Source organism: Pelecanus crispus, chromosome 2 (genome assembly GCF_030463565.1).
Source record: "Pelecanus crispus isolate bPelCri1 chromosome 2, bPelCri1.pri, whole genome shotgun sequence".
In the NCBI taxonomy this organism is placed as follows: domain Eukaryota; kingdom Metazoa; phylum Chordata; class Aves; order Pelecaniformes; family Pelecanidae; genus Pelecanus; species Pelecanus crispus.
The window spans coordinates 116,350,586-116,360,488 of NC_134644.1; positions in this window are offsets into that span (position 1 = coordinate 116,350,586).

Below are 9,903 nucleotides of genomic sequence, written 5' to 3' on the forward strand. Positions count from 1 at the left end.
TAATGACCTGCATTTTAACTTCACTCCCTCAAAACCCTTTGATGCAGATAAAGAGCCAGAAAAAAATTGCCAAGATCTATTGTTTTCGAGGAAACAGAGACAGCAGTCCAAATTCAACACGGGTAGGAGTAAAAGGTTTCTGTTGATTAAAATTGACTTACATATTTTCTATCCATTATTTTCTAATTAGCAACATGTGGTACAAACACCAACCAGTTTTGATTTTAAGGATTTAAAATGAATATACTTGGCTGTCAGCAGGTGGCTCTGTGTTAAGAGCGAGCTCTGTTCTTGATGTACGCACAGAACTGGAACTGTTTCAAACAATCTATTTTATTTTTTAAGCCAACAGGAAGATAACAAAGGCCTATGATTTGTCAGTAGGAAAGAGATTTGTCAGAGGAAAGATAAGCAGATGAAAATCTCTTGCTTGAAGGGAACCGTGACAATGCTGACATTATGCTGCTAGAGGAAACGCCTAGTCGTTTGAAGAGTAGCCATGTCAGCTCTGCTAGATATGCAACCAGGTTTTCAGTTAATGTATCAAACATTTTATTTCTGTTTGAGGGTATGGTTTTTTGTTTTCTTTTAAAAATCCCTACTACTTATATAATGCACATTTTCTAGGTGTGATGTCACTGAGTGACAACAGCGTTAGTGGAAACACTGAAACTTAGGATCTTACCTATTTTACTGCAGTAAATGGGAATTTTTCCATTTCTTTCAATGGGAGTAGGATTGGCTCCTCAGTGCTTCATAGTATCAGGCTGAGGGTTGCTGCAGTGGCTCTCTGGCAGGGCTGCGCATCAGATGGAATCTGAAGCTAATCCAGCTGTAGCAGCGGCTTCATGAAAATATAACAATATATCCTTGTCTGAAGTTGTTTGTGTAGCTATCAAAGCGATGCTCACAATCTAGCCCAGGAAGCTTTGCAGCTATTAAAGGTAAAGTTCGACTCAGCGATGCCCTGCACCCTGAGCTATGCGTGTGACAGTTGTTTCTCAGTTTGGCATTTTTCAGTCTTTCTTTGGAAACCAAATTTGCGTGCTGCTCTGCACATGTGTCTTGTCCAAAGGAAATTACAATTTAATTAGATAAACAATATAACACGTACTGGATAAAAGAGAGGAACGTGCTTTCCCAGTATTTCACTTATCATCTTATTTTAATGTTGGGAAGCAGTTGTCTTTCATAAGCTGGTGAGAGGATCCTGTGCAAATGTATATTTAAGAGACTTTATAAGCATATGAGAATAATGAATTTGAGTTAGGTCTTGAGAGAGAAAACTGGCTTATACTGGATGACTGGGCTGTGGAGAGACTATAGTGTTTAAGTAGGGGGCAAAAAAGGAACATTATGTTAGCCACAGCCAAATATTCCTGGCCATTTCCATAGTTTAGCATACAGGTTGAATTAAATGTACTTACAGCACTTATGATGAAGATGGTTTGATTTCTTTTATGAGATTCAGCAAGAAATTACATCCTTTTCTGAAAATCAGTTCTGATATATCTTCTAGTCATATCAATCCTGTTCTGCGACATTCTGCTTGGCAGAGAATTATTTCTCTGTATTAGAGCTTTATTTTCAGTTTATTTCAGGATGGGGAGATTTTTGTTTGGTTTTAGTATTCTACGTCGCTCAAGGTATTGGTTCACCTAAGGCAAACCTAAAGCGAGACTTTAAGGGAGCAAAGAAGTAAATCAGATTCCTGAGGTTCCCTGTGTACCTTGCTTTTCAATACAGCCTTGCAATGGCAGAGAGCTACTGCTCATCACATTACTGTCACACCGTATTGCAAAGAAGAGTTTTCCAGTCTTTTGGTTATAGACAGGTGTTACCCAGCACATGTTGTTCAGTTTGTTCTTTTTAAGCTTTAAAACAATGAAGATCAGTTTAGATCTCCAGGCCCCCCAGGGTACAGTTGTTTACTGCTAACATCTGTATGCTGATGGTACTTATTGTCTTTTTCCTTTGTGTCTTGGAAAAGATGTTGTCAAAGGGTCCCGTAACAGCCACTGAGGAAGGATCACAGAATTGCAAATTTGCTGAGGTTGGAAGGCGCCTCTGGAGATTGCCTGGTCCAACCTGCCTGCTCAAAGCAGAATCAACTAGAGCAGGTTGCTCAGGGCTGTGTCCAGTGGGGTTTTGAATATCTCCAAGGATGGAGACTCCATAGCCTCTCAGGGCAACCTGCGTCAGTGCTCAGTCACCCTTCAAATAAAAAGCAAACAAACTTTTTCTTACGTTTAAACAGGATTCTTGTAGTTCAATTTGTGCCCATTGCCTCTTGTTCTGTCGCTGGACACAACTGAGAAGAATCTGACTCCAACTTCTTTACTCCCTCCCACCAGGTATTTATGTACTTTGATGAGATCCTCCTGAGCCTTCTCTGCTTAAGGCTAAACAATCCCAGCTCTCTTAGCCTCTCCTCCTATGTCAGATGCTCCAAGCCCTTAATCATCTTAGTGGCCCTTTGCTGGACTTGCTCCAGTATGCCCATCTCTCTCCCTTGTACTGGGGAGCCCGGAACTGGACCCAGCACTCCAGCTGTGGCCTCACCGGTGCTGAGCAGAGGGGAAGGATCACCTCCTTTGACCTGCTGGCAACACTCCTCCTAATGCAGCCCAGGATACCATAAGGCTTCTTTGTGACAAAGCCACATTGCTGGCTCATGGTCAGCTTGTTCACCAAGACCTCCAGGTCTTTTTTGCAAAGCTTTCCATCCAGTCAGCTCCTGGAGTGTATAGTACTGGCGCATGGGACTGTTCCTCCCCAGATGTAGGACTTAGCATTTCCCTTCATTGAACTTCATAAAGTTCCTGTCTGTCCATTTCGCCAGCCTGTTGAGGTCCCTCTGAATGGGAGGACAACTATCTGGAGTATCAACCACTCCTCTCAGTTTTGTATCATCTGCAAATTTGCTGAGGATGCACTCTGTCCCATCAGCTAGGTCATTAATAAAGAAGTTAAACAGTATTGGACCCTGGGATACTCCACTAGTGTCTGCTTTCTGCTGGACTTTGTGCCACTGATCACAACCCTCTGGGCCCAGCTGTTCAGCCAATTTCCAACCCACTTTCTTGTCCACTTATCTAGCCTGTACCTTATCAATTTGCCTATGAGAATGTTACAGGAAACTGTTGAAAGCCTCATTGAAGTCAAGATAAACATCAACTGTTCTCTCCTCATCCACCGAGCCAGCCATCACACCCTAGGAGGCTATCAGGTCAGTTAAGCATGATTTGCCCTCCATAAATCTATGCTCACTATTTCCAGTCACCTTCTTGTCCTTAATGTGTTTCGAAATAGTTTCCAGGGTTATTTGCTCCATCACCTTCCAAGGGATTGATGTGAGGCTGACTAGCTTGTCATTCTTGGGGTCCCCCTTCTTGCCCTCCTTGATGATGAGTGACATTTGCCTTCTTCCAATGCTCAGGAACCTCCCCAGATCACTACAGCATTTTGAAGACAATCAAAAGTGGCATTACAACAACACCAGCCAGTTCCCACTGCACTTGTGGGTGCACCTCATCAGGTCCCGTGAAGGCAGAGCTTCAGCTTTAAAGCAGGTCCCACGGGAAGAAGCCTTGCTGGTGCTTTTTCCAGGTCTTTATTCAAAACAGATCTTATCAGCTTGCCTTGGACGTGGCCAGCTAAACTTCTGGGGCACATGAGTTCACTTAGGGCCCTGACAGTGAATTTGTGAGGCTGGCTATTGGGATAAACTGTCTGATTTGCAGGAGGAGCAAATGGGAAGTGGAACTCAAAGCAGCCATAACAATGATGAAAATCTGGGGTTTGCACTTCTGTCAGTGGGGAGGAGAAGAAGAAAGGAACTATACAGAATTTACAGGTTTTAATGAAATCCTACTCTTCTATGGCTAGTATGAGTCACTTTGTATTTACTTCATGTGAGCATCCTTTTTGTGTGTGAAGTTTGACTGTACTGCCTCCTGAGTGGATTTACTACTTGGTCTCTTCTTCAGGAACTGGAGAACTGAGAACAGAAATAGCTGGATTAAAGCTCACGCACTCACAGAACTTGCTCACACTCAGAACTGAGAGGTGCATACAACATGGAAGTTATTTACAGATAGAACAACAGAGACTCCCTTCCTTCCTTCCTTCCTTCCTTCCTTCCTTCCTTCCTTCCTTCCTTCCTTCCTTCCTTCCTTCCTTCCTTCCTTCCTTCCTTCCTTCCTTCCTTCCTATTATTATTATTATTATATTTATAATATATATTTGCACCTAAAAATGACAGCTTCACCATACTTGAGAGTTTTACTAATTTTCACACTGGTCTATTGATTTCTGTGATCATTGTTTTCTAGCATCCATTACAAAATAATGAGAAACTCTTTAAAACTACACTTGTATATGGTACAGTACAAAACCAATGCTAGTTTCCAAAGGACGAAGAATAACATTGCAAAAGAGAAACACAAGAATGCAGCACGGACATTTCTTTATTTTTAGAATATGTTTTCATGACCATATCTCTGTATCGTGGAGATGAGCATAAATTCATTGAGTGGGTGGAGAGCATTCATTGAAATTGCGTATGCTTACATGAGGAGTTAGTAAGGTCTTTGGTTTCTTGATCCAAAGTAGGTTATCAGATATATAATCCATCTTTGCCTTGACTTTATAAAACATCTAAAGGTAATTATTCTTAGCTTCCAATATAATAATTACAGAAGAAGCATGTCTTAGACAAAAGTATGGATAAGAAAAGTCTATATGAATTATTAGAAGGTCTATATGAATTATAATGACTTTCATGTCTTTTAGTTTATTTCCAGATGTACACTTAGGTTCAGATTTACTACAGACTAGCAAATCAGTGGGGATATTCTGGTGTAAATAACTGGCCTTAATCTCTTTTGAAGTCAGGTTACACCTAATTCCTCCTTCCACTGCTGTTTTATGTCTAGATGAAATAGTGCAGGGATACAGTGCATCTGAAAAATCTCCAATACAATACAAGTGATTTTCTCCTAAACTTCGGAAACGCAGTGTTAAAAGCTGGTGAGCTCTGGTATGTTGTACATTTATTTCTACATTTGAAAAGTGAATGCAAAATGCTAATATTCTATTAATGTAGCATGTCTCATCCCTTTTACAAATAGTAAATGATTACACCAGGTGCAAGGCAGGAGAGAACCAGCATTAGATTTCCAAGTTTCTACATATATATATAATCATGACTATATTTTACAGTAAAAGAATCATTAAAATATTTGTTGTCTGAAATGTTAAGCGTGACCCTGAGGCATGCCGAGCACCTGAAATAACACTTCAGAATCACCCAGTCTCTCCAGAAATCCCGACTATGTGTCACCTGATGGATGTAAGTATTTGTATTGCAGAAGACCATTAGCTGTTATTTCAGGACAAAGACAATTGATAGTTTTGCTGAGTCACAGTGACAGTCATGCCATGCCCTGAGCTTCACAACATCGCCAAAGTTGTGTCTCCTTTTGCCAGTAGAGGCTTTGGCTCCCATTTCCTTAAGTTGGGCTCACCAGCATCATCTGGTGATACTGCGCAACAAGACCAACACTAAACAATGCTTGGCAAGAGACAGTATCTGTGTTTCTCGGGAGAACAATGTGTCGCTTATTGCAATGGACAAACAAAAGTCATGGAATTCTGATGTTAGTTCCATGTTGTCTGACAGCCTGGCTAATAATGTTTTAATTAATTTCAAAATAGAATAAACCAGCATTTCCACCATGAATATACCTAATTCATGGTCTTATAAGTGACCATTAATGTCACAGTATTTTGAAGGACTGCTGCGTCACTGATAAAGCAACAGTACACTTTCATATATAGTTCTGCTTTCTCAAATAGCCTTAAATTCAAATGCCACCATTGCATATTTATGGCTAAAAGAAAAGCACTGTTAAAAGACTCAGACCTTTCACACTTAAAGAGGTTTCCGGCTTAATGCGATAAATTTTATACCTTCCTACTGACCTCTTTAATACCTAACGTAATCTTTCTGCCTGAAGCATGTGGCTGTGAGCCTTTTTACGTTAGCAAACATGTCTGAATAAATGTTTTTCTTTCCACTGATTAATACTTTGAATTTAATTGTGACAGGCGGCTGGAGATACAAACACTCAGAAATTTTAAGATAATTTTTGTGAGCCCTTGCATGAGTAATCTGTAAATAAAAAACCTATTCTGGTCTCAACTTTCATCTATTATATATATGTATATATAAATAAAATATTATTGTTCCACCATTCAATTAATACTGAAAAATAAGACTGTATGGAAGTATATGAATAATATTTTTTTCAAATAGTATTGGCACATATCCATTACCAGTGATTTTGACTGTAACTGCGAGGGTTTTCTCCCAGGAGGAGGAAAACATTCCACGCGGCAAACCAGGCATTGCTGAGCCGGAGGAGGCTTTCCTGCCCTGCGATCAGATAGAAAGTTTTGCCTGTGAAACACGGTTTTGGCTATTTTTTTTCTCCTGCAAACAGGTGCAATTCCACTGATTTATCCAATTCATCCCAGTAAGTGTTGGCAAGAAGACTCAGACCCCACTTTTGAATCTGTTTGTTTCAGTAAATTGGGAAGCGATAGTTTTAATGGCTATATTGTAAAAATCCTGACTATTCGCTAAAAGAATAACAGCTTTTAGTAAAACTGAAAGTCAGTAGCTAACGGAAGAAAGCATAGTGTATTAGGTTGTGATATTAATGGAGCACGCAGGGGCAGTGTGCATAAAAGGTTGCAGAGAATGAATGTATAAATGCTATATATTAGGGTAATGCACTGAAGTACTCAGCAGGATTGAACAGATTTCAGTAATTGTATAAAAACGACTTCTGAACATTAATTAATTCTCATACCATCTGTATGAGGTGGGTCTGTCTGTCTATCTTGTTACCAGGCTGCACTGCAGTACATTGTTTGTATGCATGGGTTCCATAGCAGTATACAAGCGAAATAGCACACAATTTTTTTTAACTAAAATAAGTAACACTTAGTATGCCAAGACACAGAATTCTGCTTCTCTGTGTTGGGAAATACGTACCTTCCCATTCTGTGATGAGAAAGGGCACCCTTTGACCTCCAATCTATTTTACTCTAAAATTCACTGCATAAATATAATGGGCTGTAAAGTACAGAAGTACGAACACACTATTGTAATGCATTTTAAAATTAAACCTTCAGGAGCAAAACCCATGGGAATCCAGAGTTAGTGTCAACAGTTATTCCTCTTTTGAATAAAAGTAGTTCCTTTGCTACTTGAACACAGCACGCATATAAAATGCAGTATCCTATAGTGCTATTGTCATGTCTGGTGCACGGATTAAAAGAAAATGGAAATTCCTCTTTCCGCTGTTGGTCAATGATTTGTTGCATTTCTTAGTGTTGGGGAGATGTTTTATGAAAGACTTAACTGTAACACACTGTAAACTGGAAACTGCTGTAGGAACCATGATTCTGACTTTACATTTTCAGTCTTGGCAATACAGTACTGAAAGAAAGCACATTTTTGTATAGAGTTTCCCTACTGGCATAAAGGAAAAAAATAATTTAAACAGTCTTGGTAGCTTTAGGAAGTTACCAGGAAAAAAAAGGTGCAGTCTGTGTTAACTTTATTTAGCAGCTTAAGTCTTATTTCATTATTCAAAGATCCCCTTGCACATCTCCTGTGCATACACTGAACAGATCCAGCCTTGCTGAAGGAACAGCATAGCTTTAATACTGATAGCAGAAAGGCTGATAGTAAGTGATACTTTTATTGCTTTAATTGAAGCCATTGCCAACAGGAATCAAATTCTAGATGAAATATGGAGAATATTGCCTGTGGGCCCCTAGGTAAGTGCTCCAATACATGCAAATTTCTTTAATACTGAGAGACTGAGAGATTAGCTAGTGTAGTCAAAGGGAAAAATATCAGTCCTTCAGCATCTATGAAACTTGCTGATACTTTCTCTGGAAAATCTGACAGGCTCAAAGAAGCACGCTACAAGGGAATCAGCCACTGACCATTTTCCTGGAGTTTACAGCCATTTCCACTCTCTATTCTACCAAAGTACCATTTGAGACCAGACCAGCAAGCCTGGAGGTATAAAACGTTCTCCACCAGTGAGCCGGCGAGGGATGTGGACGTGAACTGGGATAGCTCCAGGAAGCTGAGCACCGTTTGCTTACAGAGGAAGCACTCGCTTTTCAGAGCACGGGCATCTTTGTGCTGGTGTTCACGGAGAAAATCTTCATCTGTCTTGGCTGCCTAATTACAGATGCAGTTATGTACTCTGTAATGTATGTAGTGGAACACAGTCACGGTGTTTTACAACAGCTGGTAGGGAAAAGAGTCCACATATTTAAGCATTTTGGGGGATTTAAGTTTCTGGCTAACGTGCTACACTAACTGCATTATGAATGCTCGCACTCACATGGAGAGCATGCCGGACACGCATGCTGAGCAAAGTTTCATCTGGCTAGCAAGAAAAAACAAAGGGAGGACAAACTCTGGTACGGTTTATTTCAGTCAGTATGTGTAGTCAAGTAGTTTTAAGGCTGCACTTTGACAAAAACTTTGAACTGGCGTAATGTGGCACCATCTGTGAATGGAGCCATCCTGCCTGCCCCCCTCTCTACCCACTTTGGTGCCAGAAGTCAGCCGCTTGTGGTGGCCAGGGGCTGAATTGGCTTGGGAAAACGATCTGTCTGTAAAATAATCCCTTTTTTGTTTACCGGGGTACTTTACAGGCAGATCACTTCACTCATCTGGTCCACTGGAAGGGTTCAGAAATGTTTGTACTGGCACATGGGCGGCAGAGGAGGTGGGGGAGACAGGACTGCCGCTCCACACACACACGCTGCCAGTTTAACACATTGAACTACGGCCCGAATAAAAACCAAACCTGCATCCCGGGCACAAACGAGAACTTGTGAATGGGTTTCTGCACCTCTCCCTTCCCACCGCGCTTGGCCCCCAGCGTTGCGAATCGCTGCTGCGTGCCGTTGAAGTCGATGCATAGATTTCCCCGCTTTGCCGAGCTCTGGGATGCCCGCGCACACCAGCCCTAACTGGGTCAGAGACTTTCTTTGTACGAGCAGGGCTGAGCTGCTGGGAAACCTCGCCGGAGCCATGCAGCAGCCTCTCGCACATGCTCCCTTCCCAGAGCGATGGCAGGGATGGGGTGAGGAGGGGGGGCGGATGAAGTGGGGCTGAGCTTCCACCACACTTGATCCCCTGCCAGCATAAGCTTCCTTACGGGGCTTACGGCCACTGCAGAAGTCCGAGTAAAGCTCCGGCTGCTCCCACGGATGCCGAGGCTAAGCGCCCTGGGATCAGAGCGGTGCCACCAAGCTCCGCGTCTGTCACTCGGATCTCTGCTGTGCTCAGAAAGTGGGAGGGAGGGCAAATAAGAGACAAGTGAGCCTATTAGTATTTATTATTTGTATTATTATAGCACCTCAGTGCCTAGTCGTGGACCAGAATTGCATCCTATTAGCACTGTGCAAACCCAGAGCCAAAATACTATAGTCCCTGCCCCAGAGGGCTTACAATCTGTTTCTGAACAGCGGGGTACAAAGAGATGGGGGGGGGGTAAAAGGGAGCAGTGACAAAACGTTGATCAGTCTGATGGACAGCGTTGGTTTTCTGGTAAGAACCATCAGTTCTTAAATTCTTAGTTGGATTTAGACATTCTTCACACAGTCAATACTTTGTATTTCTCGTGAAAAAAAGCATCAAGAAATCACACAGAATTTTATGTTATATTCAGTGAAAAACATTTTTCATTCCAAGAAACACATATAAGGTTATTTTTAAAAAATATTGTTTAGTTTGTATGTTCTATGCAGATATCTGAACACATTTACAAAGTCTACACATGCAGTGCATAAAGTAAGTTA